Source organism: Onthophagus taurus, chromosome 11 (assembly GCF_036711975.1).
Source record: "Onthophagus taurus isolate NC chromosome 11, IU_Otau_3.0, whole genome shotgun sequence".
In the NCBI taxonomy this organism is placed as follows: Eukaryota; Metazoa; Arthropoda; class Insecta; order Coleoptera; family Scarabaeidae; genus Onthophagus; species Onthophagus taurus.
Window position 1 is genome coordinate 27,110,414 of NC_091976.1, and position 9,865 is coordinate 27,120,278.

Below are 9,865 nucleotides of genomic sequence, written 5' to 3' on the forward strand. Positions count from 1 at the left end.
CCTAATTGTTTTTTTTTTCTTAAAATAAAACTTTGTTTCGCGAATTTTTCATCTTAGAATTAGAACGAAACGCAGGAATATACGTACTGACTTATTTTATTCCTGACTAATTACCTTTTAACTTATTAGGTTGTAAAAGCTCTTTAAGTTACTATTTCTTTGTAGTACACGACTCGTGCCTTATTACGAACACGTTTATAATGAAAACGGTTTGAATCAAAAAAAGACTTATTTATTTTTATTAGCGTTTAGATGAAAACGATAATTGTAACGCGATTTTTGTGTATGTACTTTTATACACATCTCTTTAAAACGAAATACAAGTTTTTATTTTAGATAATTATAAAATGAATCGTTTAATTCTACTTTCCCTTTCATTTCCTTGTTTTTTACATTAAAAAAATTTTGTAGAAAGTTGTTTTTTTGCATTAAAAATGAAATAATTTAAGGGTGGGGGTTAATAGGCAAGGTGATTCGATGGCGCGTGGCCAACACCTGCCCCTCAGAAAAACACATGTCCATATGGAAATTGTTCGAAAACTTATTATCGGGGTTTGTCATCGCACATCCGGTCTACCGGACGACGCCGACGACTGCTTTTTTTGTTTTTAAAAATTGATCTGCTTTTCCCTTCTTTATTACTTGCCGTACTCTCAATTTTAACGTGAGAGTTAATTACCCAATATGTATCCATTAAGAAATAAAGTGAAGTCCATTAACGAAGGTAAAAGGTGATTAATTAAAAATGAAGAATAAAAAAACTTTAAAGACAGGAAATAGTTTCAAAATCTCCGCAAAATCTTCTATTATTGCAAAAACCTTTTAAATCTGTAATAATAAACTCTGAACAATATTGTATCGCGTTACACTTCCTGTTAAAAATATTTCTTGCATTTAAGGCGTGGTTTACTTCCTACTAAGGGTAGGAAGCATTGTTTGTTTCCTGCATCTTCCTACGGGAACACACCCCTGCACACGTTGGGCGTAAATTTTAATTCAATATTTTTTTGCAATTTCTCCTTCAACAATCCTAAATGACAATAGACCCTTTTGTATTTATCAACACCTCCCTTTCAAGACTGTTTATTTCGACCATTGTTCGACTTTTTTTATTATCCATACACCCTTTCAACTCTTATACAGTAGATCTTTTATCTTCGTTGCTAATGCAAAAGCATAAAACGCACGTGTCTCGCTTTACCTATGTAATTATTATATCCAAAGAAAATAAGTAAATTGCACAATAGACTTGAAGTTATAAATAAATCGTATCAATGGAAAAAAAGAAATTATTTCTTCTTAGTCACGAGAAGAACACGAATTTGTGTTTGTAAATATATTTTTTGATTATTATATCTCACAAATTAATGAAAGGATTTATTTAGATGATAAGTTAAAATAAATATAGTGAAGGTTACATAAAACATATTAAGTACAAAATATTTATATTTTAAACCATACGCCACTGTTTTTTTTCAAGCATCACATGTGAGTTATTCTGAGAGGTGACGTAAACTTTTCTAGGAATATTGTCTCAATAAATATCGCTCGAACATATGTGGAGGTAAACCTAAAACAGTAATTATTCGGATTTATTTAAAAAAATCGCTTTTAAAGTGTAAAAAAGATATAATTACTGAAATGTTCGATTCAAAACATGTAATTTTGTATAGATAAACATGTCGTCTCCATCAAGACTCACTCTAAATCTCTAAATGGAGACGACATGTTTATGAGATCTTGTACTCTCCACTGCGATGACGTACGCAATGAATGAATTTAAATTTTGTATTGTTGTTCTAGATTGTTCTAGAGTTGTTCTACATTGTGTTTGAAAAAACGGGTTTTTTGGCTACCCCTCATTTTTGGAAAAATCAGATTTTCTTTATTGTTCTTATTGTTGAAAATGGTTGCACAGATTGCCTTAGTTTTCTAAAATTATTTTTAAAAACCGATTCTAGTAAAGCAACAAATAAAAAAAGAGCTGAACTGTTAACAGGAATAAATTACTTTGTAAGCGAGAATATTGGTGAAGTAATAATAGTGAATGCTACTTCAAATATTGCGTTTCTTGCACACAACTATTTTAAGAAGAATTCAGTTAGTGTAGGACTAAAAACTGCAATAATTGTTTAAACTTAAACCAATCGACATTAACATCGTAACAGTATTTGGCTATGCACAGCTACAGCAAGCAATAGAAAACTACATGCAAACTTTAAGCAACAATTGCAAAAAATGTATAGAGACAACGAATGGAGAGAACAATAAAACAAAATTGAGTGATTGTAAATTTACAACTCCACAACAAATTCTATATCCTCGCAGGTATCATCAGTTCCGAAGGTACTCAATCTTTGAATGATGTAGGACACTACACGCTATTTGTGCCCAACAATGCCGATTGGATGTTATTTAATGACTTACGTTAAAAATCCGTCCAGCTACTGAAATAAATGCACAGATGTGCATATATGTTTATAAATGAGGAAAGTAATGTAATCGTATTGGTCCGTGAAATTAATTTATTTACATGATTTAGTTTATTTAGTTATAGTTTACTTTAGAATAAGTTATTGTACTGCTATAGTAATACTGATCGAATAGTTATTGTTTTATTTGTTAGTTTAGTTTATTTATTAATTTATTATTATAAGTTTAAAGAGAAAGGTGATTTTTAGAAAATTAGTCAGATTATTCCATATTTTTTAATTTTTTAAAACTATTATTATATTAAAGGTTAGGTTCACTGATTCAACAAAACCTGTCCGATATCATAACAACTCAAATTTAAGGTTTTTCTAGTAAAAATAGCTGTTCTGAATTGTTCTAATTGTTGTAAGCACTAATTTTTGAAACATTAAAAAAGCTAAAGCCGCAGCGATTAAATAAACATTTTAAGTAACTAGAACAACAAGAACAAATTTAGAGCAACAAAGAAGATGTGATTTTGCAAAATTAATGTCCGTGTAACCAGAAAAACGTTTTTTTTTTCTCTAGTTTAAACGTAAAATACACCTAGAACAATTTGAATCAGCAAAGTTTGAGTTATTTTAGATCGTTATATGTTTTTTCAATGTTATTGTGTAATTTAAAACCGCGGACGCAAAAATTACTGACTGAAAACCTCCAAAAACTTCAATTTTCAAAGAGTAAAGTATCCTTTATAGAGTTGTTCTAGTGAAAATATTCGCTGTTCCAGATTGCGTTAGATATAATAAGTAGGTATATATTTGTAATATAGAATTGAAAATAGAAAAACTATGGTCACAGCAATCAACTAGACATTTTGGCAGCCAAACCTATCTTTAGTTATAAATTCGTAATGCTGTATTCCATAATTTTGATTTTCTAGAACAATAACTAGAACAACTAGAACAACCCAGAACAACAAAGAAACTATGATTTTCCAAAAAAGTCAAAAAACCCGTTGAACAATTCTAGAACAATCTAGAACAATGAAAAATTTAGAAATCAAAAAATGGGGGTAACTTCCCGCACTCGCACGTAATCCTTTTTGAGTCTTCATGAAACTTTTACCTATCTTCTTTCTTAGCTGATATTTTCCATATTATTAGATATAGCAAAAAATTAAATGCACCATTTGAACATTTTCTGCTCTTTCTAATGATATCTTTTAATAGCAATTATACAATTTAATTTAATAACAATTACAAATAACCCATAGCTTACATAATCTTTGAAATTTTTTTTAAGTTATACACGATGGTCAGAAATATGCGTTAAATTTAAATCTTTAAAAGTCGAAAGGTTATTTTTTTAATGTCAACCCCACTTTTTCCCTAACCATCGTATTATACGCTGAAAAATAAGGAGACTTTGTCATTACATCCCATACATATAGAGTCAGCTCGTCGTGACAAACACCGTACAGTCACAAACGGGAATTAACCAGAAACAGAAAAATCCAAAACTTTAGTAGTTTTTGGCCAAACACGTGTTTGTGCAAATGCTCTATTGCGTGTTTACACCATTAGAAAGAGCAGAACATTTTCGATAAGATAGATATGGTTCTAGAGTTTTCTCCTGGTCAAATAAGACAGTTTTAAAGTGGATAAAACGTCTGAATTTAGTAGTTTTTGGCCAAAAACGTACTTGTGTAATCGCATCGCCGCGTCTTATACACCATTAGAAAGAGTAGAAAATTTTCGATAAGATAGATATACCCCCTATTTTCCTCCCTATCAAATAAGAAAGTTGTTTCGAGGAAGAGCAATTAAGCGTTTCTGCATGTAGGGATGTATATTAAGGGTGATTTAAGCATGACGCCGATAGATATTGACCGACGAAAACTCGGATTAAGATAGTTGAATGAGCGCTTTTTCTGACTGTGATAACAGTTTTTTTAAAATTTGGTTTGATAACAATTGCACAAGGGCTTAAAATTTGGTAATTTTGAGTTATTTTAAGTACAGAGCGGTGTTCTTCATTTTTTATTGATCCTAGTATCAACTTATCGGCAGACGATGGTTTTAGATAAAGAAAGAATCAAGCTTTCAAATGGTGTATTTAGTTTTTCTCTATCTCTAATAATAAGGAAGATATCAGCTAAGAAAGTAGATAGGAAATTATGGATAAAACTTTGTTGCTGGCAGGCTTGATTTGCCACTACTTTTGAATCATTCCGTAGATGTGTCTGACTTCTTGTGCATCTTCTAAGAATTGTGCTATTTGTTAACCCTATAAGGTCTGCTATACAAGAAGAAAAAGAGAAAAACTTTTCCATCGTCTTTGTTTCCAGGACATTATGCTGAGAAAGGAGAAAAGAACAAATGCAGAGTAGATTACAGACGAGACAATAGATCTAAATGAGAGAAGGAACATTAAAAGTAGATTGAAAGCAGCCATCGGAAATAAAGCTAAAAGAAATAGAATAAACAAGAACATGGGAGGAACATTTTTCCAAGATGCTGAGTACACGGGAAGAAACAGGAACACAACCATATGGAGGAGAGCAACCTCTTCTGAGAATAAACATAAAACTTTCAACTAAACATGAAGTCATACCAAAACTATCCAAACTGCCTACAATGCGAATAACAAGTTCAGACAAGATATCGGCGGAATTCTTAAAAGCAGATTCACAACACTCTACTAAAGTAATCAAATCATTACTCACATTACTACTTCTCAATATGATTAATAAAATCATAGTTCGGATAATAAATACAAGGATAATGGACCAAATTGAAATAAAACTTAGAAAGGAACAGGCACGTTTCGGACAAAACAGATCATGGAGAGTCACAATATATATGGTGTTTGATTCACAAGACCACAGAGCGCTATGGCACATATAAGAGCTAGCACTAATAAAAGAATTATATAAAAATGCAAAATGTTCCCACTCCTGTCCCTGTCCCCACTAAACTGGATCACGAATACCACAAACCACCAACAACGAGATATAACATGGTGATTACACCAACAACTGCTAGGGCTAAGTTTATGCAGATGACATATGCCTGGTAACGCAGACTTTCAATGATATTCGAATCTGCCTAAAGAAACTGAGAACAATATTTCAAAAACCACATCGCGAAGAACCAACAGCAACAACCAAACAAGTTTGACAATAGAGAATACAACAAATGAAAGACGTTTGGGAGTTCACTTCTATAGGCAGTGTAGTAACCAACACAGGAGGCACCGAAGAAGTCATAAGAAATCCCATAAATAAAACCTGAGGAGCTTTTGCAATGTTGAGAAAAATATGTTGCAGTTGGTCAGACCAAATAAGAAACGAAGAGGTGTAGAGACTATCAAAGCAAACCCAGCTCAGTTAAGAAATCTTAGAGGAAAAGGAACTGGAAATATTGCAAGCTCAAGAGGACGTGGAGGAAATCCATTATAGATGAGATAAAGGCAAGGTCGTGGCTGGAAGTGAAACAAATAACTTAATCACTTTCATTTAATACTTAAAAAGCTTAAAAAATAAAATTGTATTAAAGAAAAAAAATCCCATAGAGATAACAAATTAAGTTACTTAAAAAGAAATCTTATCATAGAAGTTTAAAGTGCAAAAATTTTTTACCACCCACGTAGGGGGAAAAAGAAGTTTGTTATCGTATTGGCGCTTCTGTTAACAACTAAATAATCATTCGGTTAAAAGCTTGAAGTAAACTCTAAAAGGCCAAAGATAACCAACTCGTTGAGTTCTCCGCCTCTTTGACTTCTTTTTCCGTTAGTTGAAAAAGTAAATTCCTGTGTATTAGTACGGTAAAATAATCGAAGAATCGGTAGCGTTAGTCGAAAAAATCCGTGGCATCCACAAAGGGCACTCTTGGAATTTCCAAATTAGGATAAAAATCGGACTCGGTTCAACTTTATCGTTTGGGTCGGCTAACGATCAAAGATCAGAATTATTTGTAAGAGCCGAAACCACTTCCTAATTGTCAATCGGTCTGCATGGAAGAGATCGACCACACTGTTCCCGTTCGTTTTTTTCGGTGTAACGATTAAACCAATTTCTCGTTGGCATGGATTAACGAGCGTCGAAGAAATACTAATTGAAACGACCCTTCTCCGAGACGACGATTGTTAAAAACTTTATTCCGCCCTGGTTTTTATTTCTTTAAAGATACAAAGGAATGTGGTACGACCAGAATTGAGGATATCGACGGTTATCAGGGTACGAAGAAATGACTGCTTAAATTGGGTTGTATCAAATAAGAAAAAGAAATTAAAATAATAAGGTTCCGTTACAGCGCGATTACTAATTAGTAGCGAAAATTTAATTTAATTGAATTATTACAATTTGAGAAAATTGATTTTATTGTTTAACGTAGCCAATTTTGGTACTGACACAGCGGGGAATGAAATTAATACGGTTATTTATCTCGGGAGGATAAATTCACAGTATCATTGTAAATAACCAGCGCCAATTTTGGAACGGTTACCGAGTCCTGTAATAAAGCCGAAGCGCCACTGGTGTTTAAAACTTAATCACGACTCGTGTGGTGAGAGAACCCATTGTGTTGTGGGACGATCTCGTGTTACAATTAGCCTCTCTTCGGTAATCGGCCGTAATCAACCGGGAGGCATCGATTCTCGAACAACAATAGATTTCTCGGTGACGTTTCCCACAACAATACCTCGATGTATATCGATTATCATTCAATATAATGAGGTTTGATTGAAACGTTAACGTCGATGACAAACAGATTATTTAAATTTGATTTTTTCTTAGTACGTCAAGAAAGAATTATTTATGCGCCCTTGAGAGATCTAAATCTTCCAGGAATTTATCTCCATTCTTCTTCATTAACACCTCGGCTACTGATGCGACGCGGAAATCGTGTCACGGCAGCAGAAGAGTTGGGGGCTGCAAAAAAGAATCAACGAATGCACGAGATACGCATCCAAGAGGCACGCGAACCAACGATTCCGGCAGTAACTGTATAATTTTTACTGGGACCACGCAAACTGTCAGGTTGCGTGATATACGAGTGTCGCAGGTTGATATTTGCCAGCCCGATGACGTTAATCAAATTCTTACACGGAAGAAGCCTCCTACTTTTCTGCTCGAACGGGTGTTGACCAGTTAATAAACATTGTAACTAAATGATTTATTTCATTCCAACTAAATATCGTTTAAACAATTAAATTTAAACTTTTAAGATATTTTTCATCGTTGATAAATATCTCTTTCTTCTTTAATCCTCGATATATTTTTGCAAAAAATTTACGACCAATATATCAACAGACACAAAACGGATCGTGTTAAATATCAACGATCTGACTTAAACGTTTGCTTAGGCGTTATTTATGATCCCCGAGCGTTGCGTTGTGCTTTAAACGCTAGATAGATGGCTAATGTAGCGGTTATCTTGATAATCTGTTAAAAAATCCCTCTTCAAAGAGCGAGAAGGATAGTGAGAAAGAGGAATTGAATTGAGATTTTATGCAAAAAGGCGCGTAATAAATCACGAAGGCACGAAACCTCTCTCCTCTTGATATCGCCCGAGAGAGTCCGAGGCGCTTTCAATTTAAACGCTCAGTTCAATCCCACATAGCACGAATCTTAAACGAACACTTCTCTTATTAATATTTATTAATTTCTTATGGCACTCCCGTTGAGATACTTCCACGGTTTTTATCAAATTTATTAACGGTTGATTAAGAGGGTGCACGTTTTGTTTCGACTGTCTTTAAAATGCGTGAAACCCCCCGATGCGTTAAGGTTCAGTAAATATTTACCCTTTTAACGATAGCTTTTTAAATCGAATAGACAAAAGAAGGTACTACCTGAAGATAAGATTTTTTTTTTCAAGAATCAAGGGCAGTAGTTCTAGTTTTAGTTAAACATTCGGGTTTATTAGTCTTAGACGTTACTCACCGATATGTGATTTGTGGACGTTTAGATAGATGTTTTGCAATTCGGTAACTGTGAAATTATTATTTAGTCCTATTTTTAGGAATTTTTGAATTTCTAGGATGGTGTCTCTATCATTAAGCGGTACACTATATAATCTGTTAAAGAAAAATCTAAAGCTCGTTGTTTTTTGGAAACACTGTGGAAACGGGGCATATTACAAAAGAACTTTTAGAACAAAAGTTGTAGCAAATTTTATTCTTAGCAATATTGCTCTCTTTCACTTTTATTCTCAGATGAGTCAATATCGAGAAAAATACGAAAATAGCAAAATTTGATGAATTTTGTTGCTTTACAAGTTATTATGGTAGCACCATGGATTCAGAGCATATTACAAAAAAACTTTTAGAGTAAAAGTGGTAGCCAATTTTATTCTTAGCAATATTGCTCTCTTGCACTTTTGTTGTCAGATGAGTCAATATCGAGAAAAATACGAAAATAGCAAAATTTGATGAATTTTGTTACTTTACAAGTTGTTATGGTAGCACCACGGATTCAAAGCATATTACAAAAAAACTTTTAGAGTAAAAGTGGTAGCAAATTTTATTCTTAGCAATATTGCTCTCTTTCACTTTTATTCTCAGATGAGTCAATATCGAGAAAAATACGAAAATAGCAAAATTTGATGAATTTTGTTGCTTTACAAGTTGTTATGGTAGCACCATGGATTCAGAGCATATTACAAAAAAACTTTTAGAGGAAAAGTAGTAGCAAATTTTATTTTTAGCAATATTGCTCTCTTGCACTTTTGTTCTCAGATGAGTCAATATCGAGAAAAATACGAAAATAGCAAAATTTGATGAATTTTGTTACTTTACAAGTTGTTATGGTAGCACCACGGATTCAAAGCATATTACAAAAAAACTTTTAGAGTAAAAGTGGTAGCAAATTTTATTCTTAGCAATATTGCTCTCTTTCACTTTTATTCTCAGATGAGTCAATATCGAGAAAAATACGAAAATAGCAAAATTTGATGAATTTTGTTGCTTTACAAGTTGTTATGGTAGCACCACGGATTCAAAGCATATTACAAAAAAACTTTTAGAGTAAAAGTGGTAGCAAATTTTATTCTTAGCAATATTGCTCTCTTTCACTTTTATTCTCAGATGAGTCAATATCGAGAAAAATACGAAAATAGCAAAATTTGATGAATTTTGTTGCTTTACAAGTTGTTATGGTAGCACCATGGATTTAGAGCATATTACAAAAAAACTTTTAGAGTAAAAGTGGTAGCAAATTTTATTCTTAGCAATATTGCTCTTTTGCACTTTTGTTCTCAGATGAGTCAATATCGAAAAAAATACGAAAATAGCAAAATTTGATGAATTTTGTTGCTTTACAAGTTGTTATGGTAGCACCATGGATCCAGAGCATATTACAAAAAAACTTTTAGAGTAAAAGTGGTAGCAAATTGTATTCTTAGCAATATTGCTCTCTTGCACTTTTGTTCTTAGATGAGTCAATATCGAG